Source organism: Schistocerca gregaria, chromosome 11 (genome assembly GCF_023897955.1).
Source record: "Schistocerca gregaria isolate iqSchGreg1 chromosome 11, iqSchGreg1.2, whole genome shotgun sequence".
NCBI lineage: Eukaryota > Metazoa > Arthropoda > Insecta > Orthoptera > Acrididae > Schistocerca > Schistocerca gregaria.
The window spans coordinates 5,327,380-5,353,545 of record NC_064930.1 but is presented as its reverse complement, the minus strand read 5'-3'; the positions used below and the strand labels follow the sequence as shown (position 1 = coordinate 5,353,545).

Below are 26,166 nucleotides of genomic sequence, written 5' to 3'. Positions count from 1 at the left end.
GTGCAGATCTGTCTTAGGTATCACGGCTTAACGTCATTGAAGTCTAGAGAAGGGACAACACGTTCGTCTTACTCAGAGCGGTGTCTGAACTCTATTTTCGACGTTATGCGTACCACTTTCATTGTGGCCAACTACGATTCGATACAGAATGCACGAAACCTGAAAGACACCCTCACTGATACATAGAGAGTAGTGTTTGTCTGCGGAATAATGGGAGTGCAAGGGTCTGTGACGTTGATACGACTGTATGTAGCACTACTAGTTATGGGGGGGGTGGGCGTAGCTCAGATGGTAGAGCGCTCCCTTAGCGTGCGAGAGGTACTGGGATCGATACCCAGCGCCTCCAGAACTTTTTACACACCTACATGCGCACCTTGCCATGCAAGTGGAATAATTCCCAAACGGCAGAGGTGTGTAGGCAGATACAAGCGAACGATTAGCATCCACAATTGGCGAGCGTGCTTTTATTCGTGCGCAGGAAGCACCCTCCTCCCACACCTACACTTAATTTAGAAACAGTACAAATGTTCCCATAAGATTCTCAAGCCTACGTCGGAAAGATCTGCCTTGCGCCGATTTCACGTAAATCCCACTGCACGTTCCCATTCTTTGCGTGCAGTCGGCTGCTACTGGTGTTGCTGCTTGTGACTGCTGATAACAGATGTCGTAGCAATCAATTCATGGAGTGAGTTGTATGTTTTGCGATAGTCTGTCTCTGACAAGGAAGCACAGGTGATATAGGTGCGAACACAGGAAGCTTGCAGCCCCTCGCTGCCTGCAGACACAGAGCAGCCACACTAGAAGAGCGGCCTAAGCCTTAGGCGAAATGTGCTCATTCGCTTTGGCGCGACGTCGAACAGTAAATAAGGCTGTCACTAGCGTGAGCGTCGTGTAAAGTCGGAAAAGTCATCTGCATGGGTGATTGCCAAGTTTGGGGAGCGTTTCGTAGTACGATCAGTGCAATGGAGACGCGGAAACTTGTTGTGTCCCAGTGTTTTGCAGTTGGACGACAAGAGTTTCACACAGTAGCAAAGAGCGAGGCACTGAGTTGGCATGAACAATGGAGAGCACAATGGGGCTCGAGATGTGCTTGTTACCTCAGGTGCTGTGTGATTGTCGACAAGGAGTGAAATGGACCAATTTGTGACCGCCCTTTCAATTTAAGACGTTCAAAACAGACGGAATTTGCATTCGTAATACCAGAGCATCGAAACTACTTGGAACTCTTGTGTATATGAACGTGTCCGCGCCTTTGTATTCTGGTACCTTCGCCGCTACAAACCAACCAACCATCGAGTCCGTGCACATCAGAGTCGCAAAGAATGGAGAATAGCCAGGCTTGGTCGTGTGTGTAGCTGTAGCTCAGTTGGCAGATCGTTCGCTTAGCGTGTGAACGGTCTCGGGTTCAAGCCCCGGCTCCTCCATGTTTTGTGGTCAGTGCATGGTAAGTGTTGGTCGCGGCGAACATAAACGCACGCAAGAAGTTGAAAAACCAGCGTCACAGACTGATATGATGTATACTGTCATAAGGAGAGCAAGATGTAAGTGTGGGGACCGGCTGTTATCGTGGTGTCATCGAGTGCAGATCTGTCTTAGGTATCACGGCTTAACGTCATTGAAGTCTAGAGAAGGGACAACACGTTCGTCTTACTCAGAGCGGTGTCTGAACTCTATTTTCGACGTTATGCGTACCACTTTCATTGTGGCCAACTACGATTCGATACAGAATGCACGAAACCTGAAAGACACCCTCACTGATACATAGAGAGTAGTGTTTGTCTGCGGAATAATGGGAGTGCAAGGGTCTGTGACGTTGATACGACTGTATGTGGCACTACTAGTTATCGGGGGGGTGGGCGTAGCTCAGATGGTAGAGCGCTCGCTTAGCGTGCGAGAGGTACTGGGATCGATACCCAGCGCCTCCAGAATTTTTAACACACCTACATGCGCACATTGCCATGCAAGTGGAATAATTCCCAACCGGCAGAGGTGTGTAGGCAGATACAAGTGAACGATTAGCATCCACAATTGGCGAGCGTGCTTTTATTCGTGCGCAGGAAGCACCCTCCTCCCACACCTACACTTAATTTAGAAACAGTACAAATGTTCCCATAAGATTCTCAAGCCTACGTCGGAAAGATCTGCCTTGCGCCGATTTCACGTATATCCCACTGCACGTTCCCATTCTTTGCGTGCAGTCGGCTGCTACTGGTGTTGCTGGTTGTGACTGCTGATAACAGATGCCGTAGCAATCAATTCATGGAGTGAGTTGTATGTTTTGCGATAGTCTGTCTCTGACAAGGAAGCACAGGTGATATAGGTGCGAACACAGGAAGCTTGCAGCCCCTCGCTGCCTGCAGACACAGAGCAGCCACACTAGAAGAGCGGCCTAAGCCTTAGGCGAAATGTGCTCATTCGCTTTGGCGCGACGTCGAACTGTAAATAAGGCTGTCACTAGCGTGAGCGTTGCGTGAGCGTCGTGTAAAGTCGGAAAAGTCATCTGCATGGGTGATTGCCAAGTTTGGGGAGCGTTTCGTAGTACGATCAGTGCAATGGAGACGCGGAAACTTGTTGTGTCCCAGTGTTTTGCAGTTGGACGACAAGAGTTTCACACAGTACCAAAGAGCGAGGCACTGAGTTGGCATGAACAATGGAGAGCACAATGGGGCTCGAGATGTGCTTGTTACCTCAGGTGCTGTGTGATTGTCGACAAGGAGTGAAATGGACCAATTTGTGACCGCCCTTTCAATTTAAGACGTTCAAAACAGACGGAATTTGCATTCGTAATACCAGAGCATCGAAACTACTTGGAACTCTTGTGTATATGAACGTGTCCGCGCCTTTGTATTCTGGTACCTTCGCCGCTACAAACCAACCAACCATCGAGTCCGTGCACATCAGAGTCGCAAAGAATGGAGAATAGCCAGGCTTGGTCGTGTGTGTAGCTGTAGCTCAGTTGGCAGATCGTTCGCTTAGCGTGTGAACGGTCTCGGGTTCAAGCCCCGGCTCCTCCATGTTTTGTGGTCAGTGCATGGTAAGTGTTGGTCGCGGCGAACATAAACGCACGCAAGAAGTTGAAAAACCAGCGTCACAGACTGATATGATGTATACTGTCATAAGGAGAGCAAGATGTAAGTGTGGGGACCGGCTGTTATCGTGGTGTCATCGAGTGCAGATCTGTCTTAGGTATCACGGCTTAACGTCATTGAAGTCTAGAGAAGGGACAACACGTTCGTCTTACTCAGAGCGGTGTCTGAACTCTATTTTCGACGTTATGCGTACCACTTTCATTGTGGCCAACTACGATTCGATACAGAATGCACGAAACCTGAAAGACACCCTCACTGATACATAGAGAGTAGTGTTTGTCTGCGGAATAATGGGAGTGCAAGGGTCTGTGACGTTGATACGACTGTATGTGGCACTATTAGTTATCGGGGGGGTGGGCGTAGCTCAGATGGTGGAGCGCTCGCTTAGCGTGCGAGAGGTACTGGGATCGATACCCAGCGCCTCCAGAATTTTTAACACACCTACATGCGCACCTTGCCATGCAAGTGGAATAATTCCCAACCGGCAGAGGTGTGTAGGCAGATACAAGCGAACGATTAGCATCCACAATTGGCGAGCGTGCTTTTATTAGTGCGCAGGAAGCACCCTCCTCCCACACCGACACTTAATTTAGAAACAGTACAAATGTTCCCATAAGATTCTCAAGCCTACGTCGGAAAGATCTGCCTTGCGCCGATTTCACGTAAATCCCACTGCACGTTCCCATTCTTTGCGTCAGTCGGCTGCTACTGGTGTTGCTGGTTGTGACTGCTGATAACAGATGCCGTAGCAATCAATTCATGGAGTGAGTTGTATGTTTTGCGATAGTCTGTCTCTGACAAGGAAGCACAGGTGATATAGGTGCGAACACAGGAAGCTTGCAGCCCCTCGCTGCCTGCAGACACAGAGCAGCCACACTAGAAGAGCGGCCTAAGCCGTAGGCGAAATGTGCTCATTCGCTTTGGCGCGACGTCGAACTGTAAATAAGGCTGTCACTAGCGTGAGCGTTGCGTGAGCGTCGTGTAAAGTCGGAAAAGTCATCTCCATGGGTGATTGCCAAGTTTGGGGAGCGTTTCGTAGTACGATCAGTGCAATGGAGACGCGGAAACTTGTTGTGTCCCAGTGTTTTGCAGTTGGACGACAAGAGTTTTACACAGTAGCAAAGAGCGAGGCACTGAGTTGGCATGAACAATGGAGAGCACAATGGGGCTCGAGATGTGCTTGTTACCTCAGGTGCTGTGTGATTGTCGACAAGGAGTGAAATGGACCAATTTGTGACCGCCCTTTCAATTTAAGACGTTCAAAACAGACGGAATTTGCATTCGTAATACCAGAGCATCGAAACTACTTGGAACTCTTGTGTATATGAACGTGTCCGCGCCTTTGTATTCTGGTACCTTCGCCGCTACAAACCAACCAACCATCGAGTCCGTGCACATCAGAGTCGCAAAGAATGGAGAATAGCCAGGCTTGGTCGTGTGTGTAGCTGTAGCTCAGTTGGCAGATCGTTCGCTTAGCGTGTGAACGGTCTCGGGTTCAAGCCCCGGCTCCTCCATGTTTTGTGGTCAGTGCACGGTAAGTGTTGGTCGCGGCGAACATAAACGCACGCAAGAAGTTGAAAAACCAGCGTCACAGACTGGTATGATGTATACTGTCATAAGGAGAGCAAGATGTAAGTGTGGGGACCGGCTGTTATCGTGGTGTCATCGAGTGCAGATCTGTCTTAGGTATCACGGCTTAACGTCATTGAAGTCTAGAGAAGGGACAACACGTTCGTCTTACTCAGAGCGGTGTCTGAACTCTATTTTCGACGTTATGCGTACCACTTTCATTGTGGCCAACTACGATTCGATACAGAATGCACGAAACCTGAAAGACACCCTCACTGATACATAGAGAGTAGTGTTTGTCTGCGGAATAATGGGAGTGCAAGGGTCTGTGACGTTGATACGACTGTATGTAGCACTACTAGTTATCGGGGGGGTGGGCGTAGCTCAGATGGTAGAGCGCTCGCTTAGCGTGCGAGAGGTACTGGGATCGATACCCAGCGCCTCCAGAATTTTTAACACACCTACATGCGCACCTTGCCATGCAAGTGGAACAATTCCCAACCGGCAGAGGTTTGTAGGCAGATACAAGCGAACGATTAGCATCCACAATTGGCGAGCGTGCTTTTATTCGTGCGCAGGAAGCACCCTCCTCCCACACCTACACTTAATTTAGGAACAGTACAAATGTTCCCATAAGATTCTGAAGCCTACGTCGGAAAGATCTGCCTTGCGCCGATTTCACGTAAATCCCACTGCACGTTCCCATTCTTTGCGTCAGTCGGCTGCTACTGGTGTTGCTGGTTGTGACTGCTTATAACAGATGCCGTAGCAATCAATTCATGTAGTGAGTTGTATGTTTTGCGATAGTCTGTCTCTGACAAGGAAGCACAGGTGATATAGGTGCGAACACAGGAAGCTTGCAGCCCCTCGCTGCCTGCAGACACAGAGCAGCCACACTAGAAGAGCGGCCTAAGCCGTAGGCGAAATGTGCTCATTCGCTTTGGCGCGACGTCGAACTGTAAATAAGGCTGTCACTAGCGTGAGCGTTGCGTGAGCGTCGTGTAAAGTCGGAAAAGTCATCTGCATGGGTGATTGCCAAGTTTGGGGAGCGTTTCGTAGTACGATCAGTGCAATGGAGACGCGGAAACTTGTTGTGTCCCAGTGTTTTGCAGTTGGACGACAAGAGTTTTACACAGTAGCAAAGGGCGAGGCACTGAGTTGGCATGAACAATGGAGAGCACAATGGGGCTCGAGATGTGCTTGTTACCTAAGGTGCTGTGTGATTGTCGACAAGGAGTGAAATGGACCAATTTGTGACCGCCCTTTCAATTTAAGACGTTCAAAACAGACGGAATTTGCATTCGTAATACCAGAGCATCGAAACTACTTGGAACTCTTGTGTATATGAACGTGTCCGCGCCTTTGTATTCTGGTACCTTCGCCGCTACAAACCAACCAACCATCGAGTCCGTGCACATCAGAGTCGCAAAGAATGGAGAATAGCCAGGCTTGGTCGTGTGTGTAGCTGTAGCTCAGTTGGCAGATCGTTCGCTTAGCGTGTGAACGGTCTCGGGTTCAAGCCCCGGCTCCTCCATGTTTTGTGGTCAGTGCATGGTAAGTGTTGGTCGCGGCGAACATAAACGCACGCAAGAAGTTGAAAAACCAGCGTCACAGACTGATATGATGTATACTGTCATAAGGAGAGCAAGATGTAAGTGTGGGGACCGGCTGTTATCGTGGTGTCATCGAGTGCAGATCTGTCTTAGGTATCACGGCTTAACGTCATTGAAGTCTAGAGAAGGGACAACACGTTCGTCTTACTCAGAGCGGTGTCTGAACTCTATTTTCGACGTTATGCGTACCACTTTCATTGTGGCCAACTACGATTCGATACAGAATGCACGAAACCTGAAAGACACCCTCACTGATACATAGAGAGTAGTGTTTGTCTGCGGAATAATGGGAGTGCAAGGGTCTGTGACGTTGATACGACTGTATGTGGCACTACTAGTTATCGGGGGGGTGGGCGTAGCTCAGATGGTAGAGCGCTCGCTTAGCGTGCGAGAGGTACTGGGATCGATACCCAGCGCCTCCAGAATTTTTAACACACCTACATGCGCACATTGCCATGCAAGTGGAATAATTCCCAACCGGCAGAGGTGTGTAGGCAGATACAAGTGAACGATTAGCATCCACAATTGGCGAGCGTGCTTTTATTCGTGCGCAGGAAGCACCCTCCTCCCACACCTACACTTAATTTAGAAACAGTACAAATGTTCCCATAAGATTCTCAAGCCTACGTCGGAAAGATCTGCCTTGCGCCGATTTCACGTATATCCCACTGCACGTTCCCATTCTTTGCGTGCAGTCGGCTGCTACTGGTGTTGCTGGTTGTGACTGCTGATAACAGATGCCGTAGCAATCAATTCATGGAGTGAGTTGTATGTTTTGCGATAGTCTGTCTCTGACAAGGAAGCACAGGTGATATAGGTGCGAACACAGGAAGCTTGCAGCCCCTCGCTGCCTGCAGACACAGAGCAGCCACACTAGAAGAGCGGCCTAAGCCTTAGGCGAAATGTGCTCATTCGCTTTGGCGCGACGTCGAACTGTAAATAAGGCTGTCACTAGCGTGAGCGTCGTGTAAAGTCGGAAAAGTCATCTGCATGGGTGATTGCCAAGTTTGGGGAGCGTTTCGTAGTACGATCAGTGCAATGGAGACGCGGAAACTTGTTGTGTCCCAGTGTTTTGCAGTTGGACGACAAGAGTTTCACACAGTACCAAAGAGCGAGGCACTGAGTTGGCATGAACAATGGAGAGCACAATGGGGCTCGAGATGTGCTTGTTACCTCAGGTGCTGTGTGATTGTCGACAAGGAGTGAAATGGACCAATTTGTGACCGCCCTTTCAATTTAAGACGTTCAAAACAGACGGAATTTGCATTCGTAATACCAGAGCATCGAAACTACTTGGAACTCTTGTGTATATGAACGTGTCCGCGCCTTTGTATTCTGGTACCTTCGCCGCTACAAACCAACCAACCATCGAGTCCGTGCACATCAGAGTCGCAAAGAATGGAGAATAGCCAGGCTTGGTCGTGTGTGTAGCTGTAGCTCAGTTGGCAGATCGTTCGCTTAGCGTGTGAACGGTCTCGGGTTCAAGCCCCGGCTCCTCCATGTTTTGTGGTCAGTGCATGGTAAGTGTTGGTCGCGGCGAACATAAACGCACGCAAGAAGTTGAAAAACCAGCGTCACAGACTGATATGATGTATACTGTCATAAGGAGAGCAAGATGTAAGTGTGGGGACCGGCTGTTATCGTGGTGTCATCGAGTGCAGATCTGTCTTAGGTATCACGGCTTAACGTCATTGAAGTCTAGAGAAGGGACAACACGTTCGTCTTACTCAGAGCGGTGTCTGAACTCTATTTTCGACGTTATGCGTACCACTTTCATTGTGGCCAACTACGATTCGATACAGAATGCACGAAACCTGAAAGACACCCTCACTGATACATAGAGAGTAGTGTTTGTCTGCGGAATAATGGGAGTGCAAGGGTCTGTGACGTTGATACGACTGTATGTGGCACTATTAGTTATCGGGGGGGTGGGCGTAGCTCAGATGGTGGAGCGCTCGCTTAGCGTGCGAGAGGTACTGGGATCGATACCCAGCGCCTCCAGAATTTTTAACACACCTACATGCGCACCTTGCCATGCAAGTGGAATAATTCCCAACCGGCAGAGGTGTGTAGGCAGATACAAGCGAACGATTAGCATCCACAATTGGCGAGCGTGCTTTTATTAGTGCGCAGGAAGCACCCTCCTCCCACACCGACACTTAATTTAGAAACAGTACAAATGTTCCCATAAGATTCTCAAGCCTACGTCGGAAAGATCTGCCTTGCGCCGATTTCACGTAAATCCCACTGCACGTTCCCATTCTTTGCGTCAGTCGGCTGCTACTGGTGTTGCTGGTTGTGACTGCTGATAACAGATGCCGTAGCAATCAATTCATGGAGTGAGTTGTATGTTTTGCGATAGTCTGTCTCTGACAAGGAAGCACAGGTGATATAGGTGCGAACACAGGAAGCTTGCAGCCCCTCGCTGCCTGCAGACACAGAGCAGCCACACTAGAAGAGCGGCCTAAGCCGTAGGCGAAATGTGCTCATTCGCTTTGGCGCGACGTCGAACTGTAAATAAGGCTGTCACTAGCGTGAGCGTTGCGTGAGCGTCGTGTAAAGTCGGAAAAGTCATCTCCATGGGTGATTGCCAAGTTTGGGGAGCGTTTCGTAGTACGATCAGTGCAATGGAGACGCGGAAACTTGTTGTGTCCCAGTGTTTTGCAGTTGGACGACAAGAGTTTTACACAGTAGCAAAGAGCGAGGCACTGAGTTGGCATGAACAATGGAGAGCACAATGGGGCTCGAGATGTGCTTGTTACCTCAGGTGCTGTGTGATTGTCGACAAGGAGTGAAATGGACCAATTTGTGACCGCCCTTTCAATTTAAGACGTTCAAAACAGACGGAATTTGCATTCGTAATACCAGAGCATCGAAACTACTTGGAACTCTTGTGTATATGAACGTGTCCGCGCCTTTGTATTCTGGTACCTTCGCCGCTACAAACCAACCAACCATCGAGTCCGTGCACATCAGAGTCGCAAAGAATGGAGAATAGCCAGGCTTGGTCGTGTGTGTAGCTGTAGCTCAGTTGGCAGATCGTTCGCTTAGCGTGTGAACGGTCTCGGGTTCAAGCCCCGGCTCCTCCATGTTTTGTGGTCAGTGCACGGTAAGTGTTGGTCGCGGCGAACATAAACGCACGCAAGAAGTTGAAAAACCAGCGTCACAGACTGGTATGATGTATACTGTCATAAGGAGAGCAAGATGTAAGTGTGGGGACCGGCTGTTATCGTGGTGTCATCGAGTGCAGATCTGTCTTAGGTATCACGGCTTAACGTCATTGAAGTCTAGAGAAGGGACAACACGTTCGTCTTACTCAGAGCGGTGTCTGAACTCTATTTTCGACGTTATGCGTACCACTTTCATTGTGGCCAACTACGATTCGATACAGAATGCACGAAACCTGAAAGACACCCTCACTGATACATAGAGAGTAGTGTTTGTCTGCGGAATAATGGGAGTGCAAGGGTCTGTGACGTTGATACGACTGTATGTAGCACTACTAGTTATCGGGGGGGTGGGCGTAGCTCAGATGGTAGAGCGCTCGCTTAGCGTGCGAGAGGTACTGGGATCGATACCCAGCGCCTCCAGAATTTTTAACACACCTACATGCGCACCTTGCCATGCAAGTGGAACAATTCCCAACCGGCAGAGGTTTGTAGGCAGATACAAGCGAACGATTAGCATCCACAATTGGCGAGCGTGCTTTTATTCGTGCGCAGGAAGCACCCTCCTCCCACACCTACACTTAATTTAGGAACAGTACAAATGTTCCCATAAGATTCTGAAGCCTACGTCGGAAAGATCTGCCTTGCGCCGATTTCACGTAAATCCCACTGCACGTTCCCATTCTTTGCGTCAGTCGGCTGCTACTGGTGTTGCTGGTTGTCACTGCTGATAACAGATGCCGTAGCAATCAATTCATGTAGTGAGTTGTATGTTTTGCGATAGTCTGTCTCTGACAAGGAAGCACAGGTGATATAGGTGCGAACACAGGAAGCTTGCAGCCCCTCGCTGCCTGCAGACACAGAGCAGCCACACTACAAGAGCGGCCTAAGCCGTAGGCGAAATGTGCTCATTCGCTTTGGCGCGACGTCGAACTGTAAATAAGGCTGTCACTAGCGTGAGCGTTGCGTGAGCGTCGTGTAAAGTCGGAAAAGTCATCTGCATGGGTGATTGCCAAGTTTGGGGAGCGTTTCGTAGTACGATCAGTGCAATGGAGACGCGGAAACTTGTTGTGTCCCAGTGTTTTGCAGTTGGACGACAAGAGTTTTACACAGTAGCAAAGGGCGAGGCACTGAGTTGGCATGAACAATGGAGAGCACAATGGGGCTCGAGATGTGCTTGTTACCTAAGGTGCTGTGTGATTGTCGACAAGGAGTGAAATGGACCAATTTGTGACCGCCCTTTCAATTTAAGACGTTCAAAACAGACGGAATTTGCATTCGTAATACCAGAGCATCGAAACTACTTGGAACTCTTGTGTATATGAACGTGTCCGCGCCTTTGTATTCTGGTACCTTCGCCGCTACAAACCAACCAACCATCGAGTCCGTGCACATCAGAGTCGCAAAGAATGGAGAATAGCCAGGCTTGGTCGTGTGTGTAGCTGTAGCTCAGTTGGCAGATCGTTCGCTTAGCGTGTGAACGGTCTCGGGTTCAAGCCCCGGCTCCTCCATGTTTTGTGGTCAGTGCATGGTAAGTGTTGGTCGCGGCGAACATAAACGCACGCAAGAAGTTGAAAAACCAGCGTCACAGACTGATATGATGTATACTGTCATAAGGAGAGCAAGATGTAAGTGTGGGGACCGGCTGTTATCGTGGTGTCATCGAGTGCAGATCTGTCTTAGGTATCACGGCTTAACGTCATTGAAGTCTAGAGAAGGGACAACACGTTCGTCTTACTCAGAGCGGTGTCTGAACTCTATTTTCGACGTTATGCGTACCACTTTCATTGTGGCCAACTACGATTCGATACAGAATGCACGAAACCTGAAAGACACCCTCACTGATACATAGAGAGTAGTGTTTGTCTGCGGAATAATGGGAGTGCAAGGGTCTGTGACGTTGATACGACTGTATGTGGCACTACTAGTTATCGGGGGGGTGGGCGTAGCTCAGATGGTAGAGCGCTCGCTTAGCGTGCGAGAGGTACTGGGATCGATACCCAGCGCCTCCAGAATTTTTAACACACCTACATGCGCACATTGCCATGCAAGTGGAATAATTCCCAACCGGCAGAGGTGTGTAGGCAGATACAAGTGAACGATTAGCATCCACAATTGGCGAGCGTGCTTTTATTCGTGCGCAGGAAGCACCCTCCTCCCACACCTACACTTAATTTAGAAACAGTACAAATGTTCCCATAAGATTCTCAAGCCTACGTCGGAAAGATCTGCCTTGCGCCGATTTCACGTATATCCCACTGCACGTTCCCATTCTTTGCGTGCAGTCGGCTGCTACTGGTGTTGCTGGTTGTGACTGCTGATAACAGATGCCGTAGCAATCAATTCATGGAGTGAGTTGTATGTTTTGCGATAGTCTGTCTCTGACAAGGAAGCACAGGTGATATAGGTGCGAACACAGGAAGCTTGCAGCCCCTCGCTGCCTGCAGACACAGAGCAGCCACACTAGAAGAGCGGCCTAAGCCTTAGGCGAAATGTGCTCATTCGCTTTGGCGCGACGTCGAACTGTAAATAAGGCTGTCACTAGCGTGAGCGTTGCGTGAGCGTCGTGTAAAGTCGGAAAAGTCATCTGCATGGGTGATTGCCAAGTTTGGGGAGCGTTTCGTAGTACGATCAGTGCAATGGAGACGCGGAAACTTGTTGTGTCCCAGTGTTTTGCAGTTGGACGACAAGAGTTTCACACAGTACCAAAGAGCGAGGCACTGAGTTGGCATGAACAATGGAGAGCACAATGGGGCTCGAGATGTGCTTGTTACCTCAGGTGCTGTGTGATTGTCGACAAGGAGTGAAATGGACCAATTTGTGACCGCCCTTTCAATTTAAGACGTTCAAAACAGACGGAATTTGCATTCGTAATACCAGAGCATCGAAACTACTTGGAACTCTTGTGTATATGAACGTGTCCGCGCCTTTGTATTCTGGTACCTTCGCCGCTACAAACCAACCAACCATCGAGTCCGTGCACATCAGAGTCGCAAAGAATGGAGAATAGCCAGGCTTGGTCGTGTGTGTAGCTGTAGCTCAGTTGGCAGATCGTTCGCTTAGCGTGTGAACGGTCTCGGGTTCAAGCCCCGGCTCCTCCATGTTTTGTGGTCAGTGCATGGTAAGTGTTGGTCGCGGCGAACATAAACGCACGCAAGAAGTTGAAAAACCAGCGTCACAGACTGATATGATGTATACTGTCATAAGGAGAGCAAGATGTAAGTGTGGGGACCGGCTGTTATCGTGGTGTCATCGAGTGCAGATCTGTCTTAGGTATCACGGCTTAACGTCATTGAAGTCTAGAGAAGGGACAACACGTTCGTCTTACTCAGAGCGGTGTCTGAACTCTATTTTCGACGTTATGCGTACCACTTTCATTGTGGCCAACTACGATTCGATACAGAATGCACGAAACCTGAAAGACACCCTCACTGATACATAGAGAGTAGTGTTTGTCTGCGGAATAATGGGAGTGCAAGGGTCTGTGACGTTGATACGACTGTATGTGGCACTATTAGTTATCGGGGGGGTGGGCGTAGCTCAGATGGTGGAGCGCTCGCTTAGCGTGCGAGAGGTACTGGGATCGATACCCAGCGCCTCCAGAATTTTTAACACACCTACATGCGCACCTTGCCATGCAAGTGGAATAATTCCCAACCGGCAGAGGTGTGTAGGCAGATACAAGCGAACGATTAGCATCCACAATTGGCGAGCGTGCTTTTATTAGTGCGCAGGAAGCACCCTCCTCCCACACCTACACTTAATTTAGAAACAGTACAAATGTTCCCATAAGATTCTCAAGCCTACGTCGGAAAGATCTGCCTTGCGCCGATTTCACGTAAATCCCACTGCACGTTCCCATTCTTTGCGTCAGTCGGCTGCTACTGGTGTTGCTGGTTGTGACTGCTGATAACAGATGCCGTAGCAATCAATTCATGGAGTGAGTTGTATGTTTTGCGATAGTCTGTCTCTGACAAGGAAGCACAGGTGATATAGGTGCGAACACAGGAAGCTTGCAGCCCCTCGCTGCCTGCAGACACAGAGCAGCCACACTAGAAGAGCGGCCTAAGCCGTAGGCGAAATGTGCTCATTCGCTTTGGCGCGACGTCGAACTGTAAATAAGGCTGTCACTAGCGTGAGCGTTGCGTGAGCGTCGTGTAAAGTCGGAAAAGTCATCTCCATGGGTGATTGCCAAGTTTGGGGAGCGTTTCGTAGTACGATCAGTGCAATGGAGACGCGGAAACTTGTTGTGTCCCAGTGTTTTGCAGTTGGACGACAAGAGTTTTACACAGTAGCAAAGAGCGAGGCACTGAGTTGGCATGAACAATGGAGAGCACAATGGGGCTCGAGATGTGCTTGTTACCTCAGGTGCTGTGTGATTGTCGACAAGGAGTGAAATGGACCAATTTGTGACCGCCCTTTCAATTTAAGACGTTCAAAACAGACGGAATTTGCATTCGTAATACCAGAGCATCGAAACTACTTGGAACTCTTGTGTATATGAACGTGTCCGCGCCTTTGTATTCTGGTACCTTCGCCGCTACAAACCAACCAACCATCGAGTCCGTGCACATCAGAGTCGCAAAGAATGGAGAATAGCCAGGCTTGGTCGTGTGTGTAGCTGTAGCTCAGTTGGCAGATCGTTCGCTTAGCGTGTGAACGGTCTCGGGTTCAAGCCCCGGCTCCTCCATGTTTTGTGGTCAGTGCACGGTAAGTGTTGGTCGCGGCGAACATAAACGCACGCAATAAGTTGAAAAACCAGCGTCACAGACTGGTATGATGTATACTGTCATAAGGAGAGCAAGATGTAAGTGTGGGGACCGGCTGTTATCGTGGTGTCATCGAGTGCAGATCTGTCTTAGGTATCACGGCTTAACGTCATTGAAGTCTAGAGAAGGGACAACACGTTCGTCTTACTCAGAGCGGTGTCTGAACTCTATTTTCGACGTTATGCGTACCACTTTCATTGTGGCCAACTACGATTCGATACAGAATGCACGAAACCTGAAAGACACCCTCACTGATACATAGAGAGTAGTGTTTGTCTGCGGAATAATGGGAGTGCAAGGGTCTGTGACGTTGATACGACTGTATGTGGCACTACTAGTTATCGGGGGGGTGGGCGTAGCTCAGATGGTAGAGCGCTCGCTTAGCGTGCGAGAGGTACTGGGATCGATACCCAGCGCCTCCAGAATTTTTAACACACCTACATGCGCACCTTGCCATGCAAGTGGAACAATTCCCAACCGGCAGAGGTGTGTAGGCAGATACAAGCGAACGATTAGCATCCACAATTGGCGAGCGTGCTTTTATTCGTGCGCAGGAAGCACCCTCCTCCCACACCTACACTTAATTTAGGAACAGTACAAATGTTCCCATAAGATTCTGAAGCCTACGTCGGAAAGATCTGCCTTGCGCCGATTTCACGTAAATCCCACTGCACGTTCCCATTCTTTGCGTCAGTCGGCTGCTACTGGTGTTGCTGGTTGTCACTGCTGATAACAGATGCCGTAGCAATCAATTCATGTAGTGAGTTGTATGTTTTGCGATAGTCTGTCTCTGACAAGGAAGCACAGGTGATATAGGTGCGAACACAGGAAGCTTGCAGCCCCTCGCTGCCTGCAGACACAGAGCAGCCACACTACAAGAGCGGCCTAAGCCGTAGGCGAAATGTGCTCATTCGCTTTGGCGCGACGTCGAACTGTAAATAAGGCTGTCACTAGCGTGAGCGTTGCGTGAGCGTCGTGTAAAGTCGGAAAAGTCATCTGCATGGGTGATTGCCAAGTTTGGGGAGCGTTTCGTAGTACGATCAGTGCAATGGAGACGCGGAAACTTGTTGTGTCCCAGTGTTTTGCAGTTGGACGACAAGAGTTTTACACAGTAGCAAAGGGCGAGGCACTGAGTTGGCATGAACAATGGAGAGCACAATGGGGCTCGAGATGTGCTTGTTACCTAAGGTGCTGTGTGATTGTCGACAAGGAGTGAAATGGACCAATTTGTGACCGCCCTTTCAATTTAAGACGTTCAAAACAGACGGAATTTGCATTCGTAATACCAGAGCATCGAAACTACTTGGAACTCTTGTGTATATGAACGTGTCCGCGCCTTTGTATTCTGGTACCTTCGCCGCTACAAACCAACCAACCATCGTGTCCGTGCACATCAGAGTCGCAAAGAATGGAGAATAGCCAGGCTTGGTCGTGTGTGTAGCTGTAGCTCAGTTGGCAGATCGTTCGCTTAGCGTGTGAACGGTCTCGGGTTCAAGCCCCGGCTCCTCCATGTTTTGTGGTCAGTGCATGGTAAGTGTTGGACGCGGCGAACATAAACGCACGCAAGAAGTTGCAAGACCAGCGTCACAGACTGATATGATGTATACTGTCATAGGGAGAGCAAGATGTAAGTGTGGGGACCGGCTGTTATCGTGGTGTCATCGAGTGCAGATCTGTCTTAGGTATCACGGCTTAACGTCATTGAAGTCTAGAGAAGGGACAACACGTTCGTCTTACTCAGAGTGGTGTCTGAACTCTATTTTCGACGTTATGCGTGCCACTTTCATTGTGGCCAACTACGATTCGATACAGAATGCACGAAACCTGAAAGACACCCTCACTGATACATAGAGAGTAGTGTTTGTCTGCGGAATAATGGGAGTGCAAGGGTCTGTGACGTTGATATGACTGTATGTAGCACTACTAGTTATCGGGGGGGCGGGCGTAGCTCAGATGGTAGAGCGCTCGCTTAGCGTGCGAAAGGTACTGGGATCGATACCCAGCGCCTCCAGAATTTTTAACACACCTACATGCGCACCTTGCCATGCAAGTGGAACAATTCCCAACCGGCAGAGGTGTGTAGGCAGATACAAGCGAACGATTAGCATCCACAATTGGCGAGCGTGCTTTTATTCGTGCGCAGGAAGCACCCTCCTCCCACACCTACACTTAATTTAGGAACAGTACAAATGTTCCCATAAGATTCTGAAGCCTACGTCGGAAAGATCTGCCTTGCGCCGATTTCACGTAAATCCCACTGCACGTTCCCATTCTTTGCGTCAGTCGGCTGCTACTGGTGTTGCTGGTTGTCACTGCTGATAACAGATGCCGTAGCAATCAATTCATGTAGTGAGTTGTATGTTTTGCGATAGTCTGTCTCTGACAAGGAAGCACAGGTGATATAGGTGCGAACACAGGAAGCTTGCAGCCCCTCGCTGCCTGCAGACACAGAGCAGCCACACTACAAGAGCGGCCTAAGCCGTAGGCGAAATGTGCTCATTCGCTTTGGCGCGACGTCGAACTGTAAATAAGGCTGTCACTAGCGTGAGCGTTGCGTGAGCGTCGTGTAAAGTCGGAAAAGTCATCTCCATGGGTGATTGCCAAGTTTGGGGAGCGTTTCGTAGTACGATCAGTGCAATGGAGACGCGGAAACTTGTTGTGTCCCAGTGTTTTGCAGTTGGACGACAAGAGTTTTACACAGTAGCAAAGAGCGAGGCACTGAGTTGGCATGAACAATGGAGAGCACAATGGGGCTCGAGATGTGCTTGTTACCTCAGGTGCTGTGTGATTGTCGACAAGGAGTGAAATGGACCAATTTGTGACCGCCCTTTCAATTTAAGACGTTCAAAACAGACGGAATTTGCATTCGTAATACCAGAGCATCGAAACTACTTGGAACTCTTGTGTATATGAACGTGTCCGCGCCTTTGTATTCTGGTACCTTCGCCGCTACAAACCAACCAACCATCGTGTCCGTGCACATCAGAGTCGCAAAGAATGGAGAATAGCCAAGCTTGGTCGTGTGTGTAGTTGTAGCTCAGTTGGCAGATCGTCCGCTTAGCGTGTGAACGGTCTCGGGTTCAAGCCCCGGCTCCTCCATGTTTTGTGGTCAGTGCATGGTAAGTGTTGGTCGCGGCGAACATAAACGCACGCAAGGAGTTGCAAGATAAGCGTCACAGACTGATATGATGTATACTGTCATAGGGAGAGCAAGATGTAAGTGTGGGGACCGGCTGTTATCGTGGTGTCATCGAGTGCAGATCTGTCTTAGGTATCACGGCTTAACGTCATTGAAGTCTAGAGAAGGGACAACACGTTCGTCTTACTCAGAGTGGTGTCTGAACTCTATTTTCGACGTTATGCGTGCCACTTTCATTGTGGCCAACTACGATTCGATACAGAATGCACGAAACCTGAAAGACACCCTCACTGATACATAGAGAGTAGTGTTTGTCTGCGGAATAATGGGAGTGCAAGGGTCTGTGACGTTGATATGACTGTATGTAGCACTACTAGTTATCGGGGGGGCGGGCGTAGCTCAGATGGTAGAGCGCTCGCTTAGCGTGCGAAAGGTACTGGGATCGATACCCAGCGCCTCCAGAATTTTTAACACACCTACATGCGCACCTTGCCATGCAAGTGGAACAATTCCCAACCGGCAGAGGTGTGTAGGCAGATACAAGCGAACGATTAGCATCCACAATTGGCGAGCGTGCTTTTATTCGTGCGCAGGAAGCACCCTCCTCCCACACCTACACTTAATTTAGAAACAGTACAAATGTTCCCATAAGATTCTCAAGCCTACGTCGGAAAGATCTGCCTTGCGCCGATTTCACGTAAATCCCACTGCACGTTCCCAGTCTTTGCGTGCAGTCGGCTGCTACTGGTGTTGCTGCTTGTGACTGCTGATAACAGATGCCGTAGCAATCAATTCATGGAGTAAGTTGTATGTTTTGCGATAGTCTGTCTCTGACAAGGAAGCACAGGTGATATAGGTGCGAACACAGGAAGCTTGCAGCCCCTCGCTGCCTGCAGACACAGAGCAGCCACACTAGAAGAGCGGCCTAAGCCGTAGGCGAAATGTGCTCATTCGCTTTGGCGCGACGTCGAACTGTAAATAAGGCTGTCACTAGCGTGAGCGTCGTGTAAAGTCGGAAAAGTCATCTGCATGGGTGATTGCCAAGTTTGGGGAGCGTTTCGTAGTACGATCAGTGCAATGGAGACGCGGAAACTTGTTGTGTCCCAGTGTTTTGCAGTTGGACGACAAGAGTTTTACACAGTAGCAAAGAGCGAGGCACTGAGTTGGCATGAACAATGGAGAGCACAATGGGGCTCGAGATGTGCTTGTTACCTCAGGTGCTGTGTGATTGTCGACAAGGAGTGAAATGGACCAATTTGTGACCGCCCTTTCAATTTAAGACGTTCAAAACAGACGGAATTTGCATTCGTAATACCAGAGCATCGAAACTACTTGGAACTCTTGTGTATATGAACGTGTCCGCGCCTTTGTATTCTGGTACCTTCGCCGCTACAAACCAACCAACCATCGTGTCCGTGCACATCAGAGTCGCAAAGAATGGAGAATAGCCAGGCTTGGTCGTGTGTGTAGCTGTAGCTCAGTTGGCAGATCGTTCGCTTAGCGTGTGAACGGTCTCGGGTTCAAGCCCCGGCTCCTCCATGTTCTTGGTTCAAATGGCTCTGAGCACTATGGGACTCAACTGCTGTGGTCATTAGTCCCCTAGGACTTAGAACTACTTAAACCTAACTAACCTAAGGACATCACACACATCCATGCCCGAGGCAGGATTCGAACCTGCGACCGTAGCAGTCGCACGGTTCCGGACTGCGCGCCTAGAACCGCGTCCTCCATGTTCTGTTGTCAGTGCATGGTAAGTGTTGGTCGCGGCGAACATAAACGCACGCAAGAAGTTGCAAAACCAGCGTCACAGACTGATATGATGTATACTGTCATAAGGAGAGCAAGATGTAAGTGTGGGGACCGGCTGTTATCGTGGTGTCATCGAGTGCAGATCTGTCTTAGGTATCACGGCTTAACGTCATTGAAGTCTAGAGAAGGGACAACACGTTCGTCTTACTCAGAGCGGTGTCTGAACTCTATTTTCGACGTTATGCGTGCCACTTTCATTGTGGCCAACTACGATTCGACACAGAATGCACGAAACCTGAAAGACACCCTCACTGATACATAGAGAGAAGTGTTTGTCTGCGGAATAATGGGAGTGCAAGGGTCTGTGACGTTGATACGACTGTATGTAGCACTACTAGTTATCGGGGGGGTGGGCGTAGCTCAGATGGTAGAGCGCTCGCTTAGCGTGCGAGAGGTACTGGGATCGATACCCAGCGCCTCCAGAATTTTTAACACACCTACATGCGCACCTTGCCATGCAAGTGGAATAATTCCCAACCGGCAGAGGTGTGTAGGCAGATACAAGCGAACGATTAGCATCCACAATTGGCGAGCGTGCTTTTATTCGTGCGCAGGAAGCACCCTCCTCCCACACCTACACTTAATTTAGAAACAGTACAAATGTTCCCATAAGATTCTCAAGCCTACGTCGGAAAGATCTGCCTTGCGCCGATTTCACGTAAATCCCACTGCACGTTCCCATTCTTTGCGTGCAGTCGGCTGCTACTGGTGTTGCTGGTTGTGACTGCTGATAACAGATGCCGTAGCAATCAATTCATGGAGTGAGTTGTATGTTTTGCGATAGTCTGTCTCTGACAAGGAAGCACAGGTGATATAGGTGCGAACACAGGAAGCTTGCAGCCCCTCGCTGCCTGCAGACACAGAGCAGCCACACTACAAGAGCGGCCTAAGCCGTAGGCGAAATGTGCTCATTCGCTTTGGCGCGACGTCGAACTGTAAATAAGGCTGTCACTAGCGTGAGCGTCGTGTAAAGTCGGAAAAGTCATCTGCATGGGTGATTGCCAAGTTTGGGGAGCGTTTCGTAGTACGATCAGTGCAATGGAGACGCGGAAACTTGTTGTGTCCCAGTGTTTTGCAGTTGGACGACAAGAGTTTTACACAGTAGCAAAGAGCGAGGCACTGAGTTGGCATGAACAATGGAGAGCACAATGGGGCTCGAGATGTGCTTGTTACCTCAGGTGCTGTGTGATTGTCGACAAGGAGTGAAATGGACCAATTTGTGACCGCCCTTTCAATTTAAGACGTTCAAAACAGTCGGAATTTGCATTCGTAATACCAGAGCATCGAAACTACTTGGAACTCTTGTGTATATGAACGTGTCCGCGCCTTTGTATTCTGGTACCTTCGCCGCTACAAACCAACCAACCATCGTGTCCGTGCACATCAGAGTCGCAAAGAATGGAGAATAGCCAGGCTTGGTCGTGTGTGTAGCTGTAGCTCAGTTGGCAGATCGTTCGCTTAGCGTGTGAACGGTCTCGGGTTCAAGCCCCGGCTCCTCCATGTTTTGTGGTCAGTGCATGGTAAGTGTTGGTCGCGGCGAACATAAACGCACGCAAGAAGTTGCAAGACCAGCGTCACAGACTGATATGATGTATACTGTCATAGGGAGAGCAAGATGTAAGTGTGGGGACCGGCTGTTATCGTGGTGTCATCGAGTGCAGATCTGTCTTAGGTATCACGGCTTAACGTCATTGAAGTCTAGAGAAGGGACAACACGTTCGTCTTACTCAGAGCGGTGTCTGAACTCTATTTTCGACGTTATGCGTGCCACTTTCATTGTGGCCAACTACGATTCGATACAGAATGCACGAAACCTGAAAGACACCCTCACTCATACATAGAGAGTAGTGTTTGTCTGCGGAATAATGGGAGTGCAAGTGTCTGTGACGTTGATATGACTGTATGTAGCACTACTAGTTATCGGGGGGGCGGGCGTAGCTCAGATGGTAGAGCGCTCGGTTAACTTGCGAAAGGTACTGGGATCGATACCCAGCGCCTCCAGAATTTTTAACACACCTACATGCGCACCTTGCCATGCAAGTGGAACAATTCCCAACCGGCAGAGGTGTGTAGGCAGATACAAGCGAACGATTAGCATCCACAATTGGCGAGCGTGCTTTTATTCGTGCGCAGGAAGCATCCTCCTCCCACACCTACACTTAATTTAGAAACAGTACAAATGTTCCCATAAGATTCTCAAGCCTACGTCGGAAAGATCTGCCTTGCGCCGATTTCACGTAAATCCCACTGCACGTTCCCAGTCTTTGCGTGCAGTCGGCTGCTACTGGTGTTGCTGGTTGTGACTGCTGATAACAGATGCCGTAGCACTCAATTCATGGAGTGAGTTGTATGTTTTGCGATAGTCTGTCTCTGACAAGGAAGCACAGGTGATATAGGTGCGAACACAGGAAGCTTGCAGCCCCTCGCTGCCTGCAGACACAGAGCAGCCACACTAGAAGAGCGGCCTAAGCCGTAGGCGAAATGTGCTCATTCGCTTTGGCGCGACGTCGAACTGTAAATAAGGCTGTCACTAGCGTGAGCGTTGCGTGAGCGTCGTGTAGAGTCGGAAAAGTCATCTGCATGGCTGATTGCCAAGTTTGGGGAACGTTTCGTAGTACGATCAGTGCAATGGAGACGCGGAAACTTGTTGTGTCCCAGTGTTTTGCAGTTGGACGACAAGAGTTTTACACAGTAGCAAAGAGCGAGGCACTGAGTTGGCATGAACAATGGAGAGCACAGTGGGGCTCGAGATGTGCTTGTTACCTCAGGTGCTGTGTGATTGTCGACAAGGAGTGAAATGGACCAATTTGTGACCGCCCTTTCAATTTAAGACGTTCAAAACAGACGGAATTTGCATTCGTAATACCAGAGCATCGAAACTGCTTGGAACTCTTGTGTATATGAACGTGTCCGCGCCTTTGTATTCTGGTACCTTCGCCGCTACAAACCAACCAACCATCGTGTCCGTGCACATCAGAGTCGCAAAGAATGGAGAATAGCCAGGCTTGGTCGTGTGTGTAGCTGTAGCTCAGTTGGCAGATCGTTCGCTTAGCGTGTGAACGGTCTCGGGTTCAAGCCCCGGCTCCTCCATGTTTTGTGGTTAGTGCATGGTAAGTGTTGGTCGCGGCGAACATAAACGAACGCAAGAAGTTGCAAAACCAGCGTCACAGACTGATATGATGTATACTGTCATAAGGAGAGCAAGATGTAAGTGTGGGGACCGGCTGTTATCGTGGTGTCATCGAGTGCAGATCTGTCTTAGGTATCACGGCTTAACGTCATTGAAGTCTAGAGAAGGGACAACACGTTCGTCTTACTCAGAGCGGTGTCTGAACTCTATTTTCGACGTTATGCGTGCCACTTTCATTGTGGCCAACTACGATTCGACACAGAATGCACGAAACCTGAAAGACACCCTCACTGATACATAGAGAGTAGTGTTTGTCTGCGGAATAACGGGAGTGCAAGGGTCTGTGACGTTGATACGACTGTATGTAGCACTACTAGTTATCGGGGGTGTGGGCGTAGCTCAGATGGTAGAGCGCTCGCTTAGCGTGCAAGAGGTACTGGGATCGATACCCAGCGCATCCAGAATTTTTAACACACCTACATGCGCACCTTGCCATGCAAGTGGAATAATTCCCAAACGGCAGAGGTGTGTAGGCAGATACAAGCGAACGATTAGCATCCACAATTGGCGAGCGTGCTTTTATTCGTGCGCAGGAAGCACCCTCCTCCCACACCTACACTTAATTTAGAAACAGTACAAATGTTCCCATAAGATTCTCAAGCCTACGTCGGAAAGATCTGCCTTGCGCCGATTTCACGTAAATCCCACTGCACGTTCCCATTTTTTGCGTGCAGTCGGCTGCTACTGGTGTTGCTGGTTGTGACTGCTGATAACAGATGCCGTAGCAATCAATTCATGGAGTGAGTTGTATGTTTTGCGATAGTCTGTCTCTGACAAGGAAGCACAGGTGATATAGGTGCGAACACAGGAAGCTTGCAGCCCCTCGCTGCCTGCAGACACAGAGCAGCCACACTAGAAGAGCGGCCTAAGCCGTAGGCGAAATGTGCTCATTCGCTTTGGCGCGACGTCGAACTGTAAATAAGGCTGTCACTAGCGTGAGCGTCGTGTAAAGTCGGAAAAGTCATCTGCATGGGTGATTGCCAAGTTTGGGGAGCGTTTCGTAGTACGATCAGTGCAATGGAGACGCGGAAACTTGTTGTGTCCCAGTGTTTTGCAGTTGGACGACAAGAGTTTTACACAGTAGCAAAGAGCGAGGCACTGAGTTGGCATGAACAATGGAGAGCACGATGGGGCTCGAGATGTGCTTGTTACCTCAGGTGCTGTGTGATTGTCGACAAGGAGTGAAATGGACCAATTTGTGACCGCCCTTTCAATTTAAGACGTTCAAAACAGACGGAATTTGCATTCGTAATACCAGAGCATCGAAACTACTTGGAACTCTTGTGTATATGAACGTGTCCGCGCCTTTGTATTCTGGTACCTTCGCCGCTACAAACCAACCAACCATCGTGTCCGTGCACATCAGAGTCGCAAAGAATGGAGAATAGCCAGGCTTGGTCGTGTGTGTAGCTGTAGCTCAGTTGGTAGATCGTTCGCTTAGCGTGTGAACGGTCTCGGGTTCAAGCCCCGGCTCCTCCATGTTTTGTGGTCAGTGCATGGTAAGTGTTGGTCGCGGCGAACATAATCTCACGCAAGAAGTTGCAAGACCAGCGTCACAGACTGATATGATGTATACTGTCATAGGGAGAGCAAGATGTAAGTGTGGGGACCGGCTGTTATCGTGGTGTCATCGAGTGCAGATCTGTCTTAGGTATCACGGCTTAACGTCATTGAAGTCTAGAGAAGGGACAACACGTTCGTCTTACTCAGAGCGGTGTCTGAACTCTATTTTCGACGTTATGCGTGCCACTTTCATTGTGGCCAACTACGATTCGATACAGAATGCACGAAACCTTTAAGACACCCTCACTGATACATAGAGAGAAGTGTTTGTCTGCGGAATAATGGGAGTGCAAGGGTCTGTGACGTTGATACGACTGTATGTAGCACTACTAGTTATCGGGGGGGTGGGCGTAGCTCAGATGGTAGAGCGCTCACTTAGCGTGCGAGAGGTACTGGGATCGATACCCAGCGCCTCCAGAATTTTTAACCCACCTACATGCGCACCTTGCCATGCAAGTGGAATAATTCCCAACCGGCAGAGGTGTGTAGGCAGATACAAGCGAACGATTAGCATCCACAATTGGCGAGCGTGCTTTTATTCGTGCGCAGGAAGCACCCTCCTCCCACACCTACACTTAATTTAGAAACAGTACAAATGTTCCCATAAGATTCTCAAGCCTACGTCGGAAAGATCTGCCTTGCGCCGATTTCACGTAAATCCCACTGCACGTTCCCATTCTTTGCGTGCAGTCGGCTGCTACTGGTGTTGCTGGTTGTGACTGCTGATAACAGATGCCGTAGCAATCAATTCATGGAGTGAGTTGTATGTTTTGCGATAGTCTGTCTCTGACAAGGAAGCACAGGTGATATAGGTGCGAACACAGGAAGCTTGCAGCCCCTCGCTGCCTGCAGACACAGAGCAGCCACACTAGAAGAGCGGCCTAAGCCGTAGGCGAAATGTGCTCATTCGCTTTGGCGCGACGTCGAACTGTAAATAAGGCTGTCACTAGCGTGAGCGTCGTGTAAAGTCGGAAAAGTCATCTGCATGGGTGATTGCCAAGTTTGGGGAGCATTTCGTAGTCCGATCAGTGCAATGGAGACGCGGAAACTTGTTGTGTCCCAGTGTTTTGCAGTTGGACGACAAGAGTTTTACACAGTAGCAAAGAGCGAGGCACTGAGTTGGCATGAACAATGGAGAGCACAATGGGGCTCGAGATGTGCTTGTTACCTCAGGTGCTGTGTGATTGTCGACAAGGAGTGAAATGGACCAATTTGTGACCGCCCTTTCAATTTAAGACGTTCAAAACAGACGGAATTTGCATTCGTAACACCAGAGCATCGAAACTACTTGGAACTCTTGTGTATATGAACGTGTCCGCGTCTTTGTATTCTGGTACCTTCGCCGCTACAAACCAACCAACCATCGTGTCCGTGCACATCAGAGTTGCAAAGAATGGAGAATAGCCAGGCTTGGTCGTGTGTGTAGCTGTAGCTCAGTTGGCAGACCGTTCGCTTAGCGTGTGAACGGTCTCGGGTTCAAGCCCCGGCTCCTCCATATTTTGTGGTCAGTGCATGGTAAGTGTTGGTCGCGGCGAACATAAACGCACGCAAGAAGTTGCAAAACCAGCGTCACAGACTGATATGATGTATACTGTCATAGGGAGAGCAAGATGTAAGTGTGGGGACCGGCTGTTATCGTGGTGTCATCGAGTGCAGATCTGTCTTAGGTATCACGGCTTAACGTCATTGAAGTCTAGAGAAGGGACAACACGTTCGTCTTACTCAGAGCGGTGTCTGAACTCTATTTTCGACGTTATGCGTGCCACTTTCATTGTGGCCAACTACGATTCGACACAGAATGCACGAAACCTGAAGACACCCTCACTGATACATAGAGAGTAGTGTTTGTCTGCGGAATAATGGGAGTGCAAGGGTCTGTGACGTTGATACGACTGTATGTAGCACTACTAGTGATCGGAGGGGTGGGCGTAGCTCAGATGGTAGAGCGCTCGCTTAGTGTGCGAGAGGTACTGGGATCGATACCCAGCGCCTCCAGAATTTTTAACACACCTACATGCGCACCATGCCATGCAAGTGGAATAATTCCCAACCGGCAGAGGTGTATAGGCAGATACAAGCGAACGATTAGCATCCACAATTGGCGAGCGTGCTTTTATTCGTGCGCAGGAAGCACCCTCCTCCCACACCTACACTTAATTTAGAAACAGTACAAATGTTCCCGTAAGATTCTCAAGCCTACGTCGGAAAGATCTGCCTTGCGCCGATTTCACGTAAATCCCACTGCACGTTCCCATTCT

At 49.5% G+C, this 26,166-nt stretch overlaps 7 non-coding genes across 7 annotated transcripts; all 7 read left to right on the top strand.

The window, feature by feature from the left end:
* Positions 1-1,851: 1,851 nt before the first annotated feature.
* On the top strand, positions 1,852-1,925 carry Trnaa-agc (transfer RNA alanine (anticodon AGC)). The gene has a single exon. It is a non-coding gene; the product is annotated as a tRNA-Ala (tRNA).
* Positions 1,926-5,030: 3,105 nt separating this feature from the next.
* Trnaa-agc (transfer RNA alanine (anticodon AGC)) lies at positions 5,031-5,104 on the top strand. Its single transcript has one exon. It is a non-coding gene; the product is annotated as a tRNA-Ala (tRNA).
* Positions 5,105-6,619: 1,515 nt separating this feature from the next.
* Trnaa-agc (transfer RNA alanine (anticodon AGC)) lies at positions 6,620-6,693 on the top strand. Its single transcript has one exon. It is a non-coding gene; the product is annotated as a tRNA-Ala (tRNA).
* Positions 6,694-9,787: 3,094 nt separating this feature from the next.
* Trnaa-agc (transfer RNA alanine (anticodon AGC)) lies at positions 9,788-9,861 on the top strand. Its single transcript has one exon. It is a non-coding gene; the product is annotated as a tRNA-Ala (tRNA).
* A 1,515-nt stretch (positions 9,862-11,376) lies between these two features.
* Positions 11,377-11,450, top strand: Trnaa-agc (transfer RNA alanine (anticodon AGC)). Its single transcript has one exon. It is a non-coding gene; the product is annotated as a tRNA-Ala (tRNA).
* Positions 11,451-14,555: 3,105 nt separating this feature from the next.
* Trnaa-agc (transfer RNA alanine (anticodon AGC)) lies at positions 14,556-14,629 on the top strand. The gene has a single exon. It is a non-coding gene; the product is annotated as a tRNA-Ala (tRNA).
* Positions 14,630-19,503: 4,874 nt separating this feature from the next.
* Trnaa-agc (transfer RNA alanine (anticodon AGC)) lies at positions 19,504-19,577 on the top strand. The gene has a single exon. It is a non-coding gene; the product is annotated as a tRNA-Ala (tRNA).
* The last annotated feature ends 6,589 nt before the right edge of the window (positions 19,578-26,166 follow it).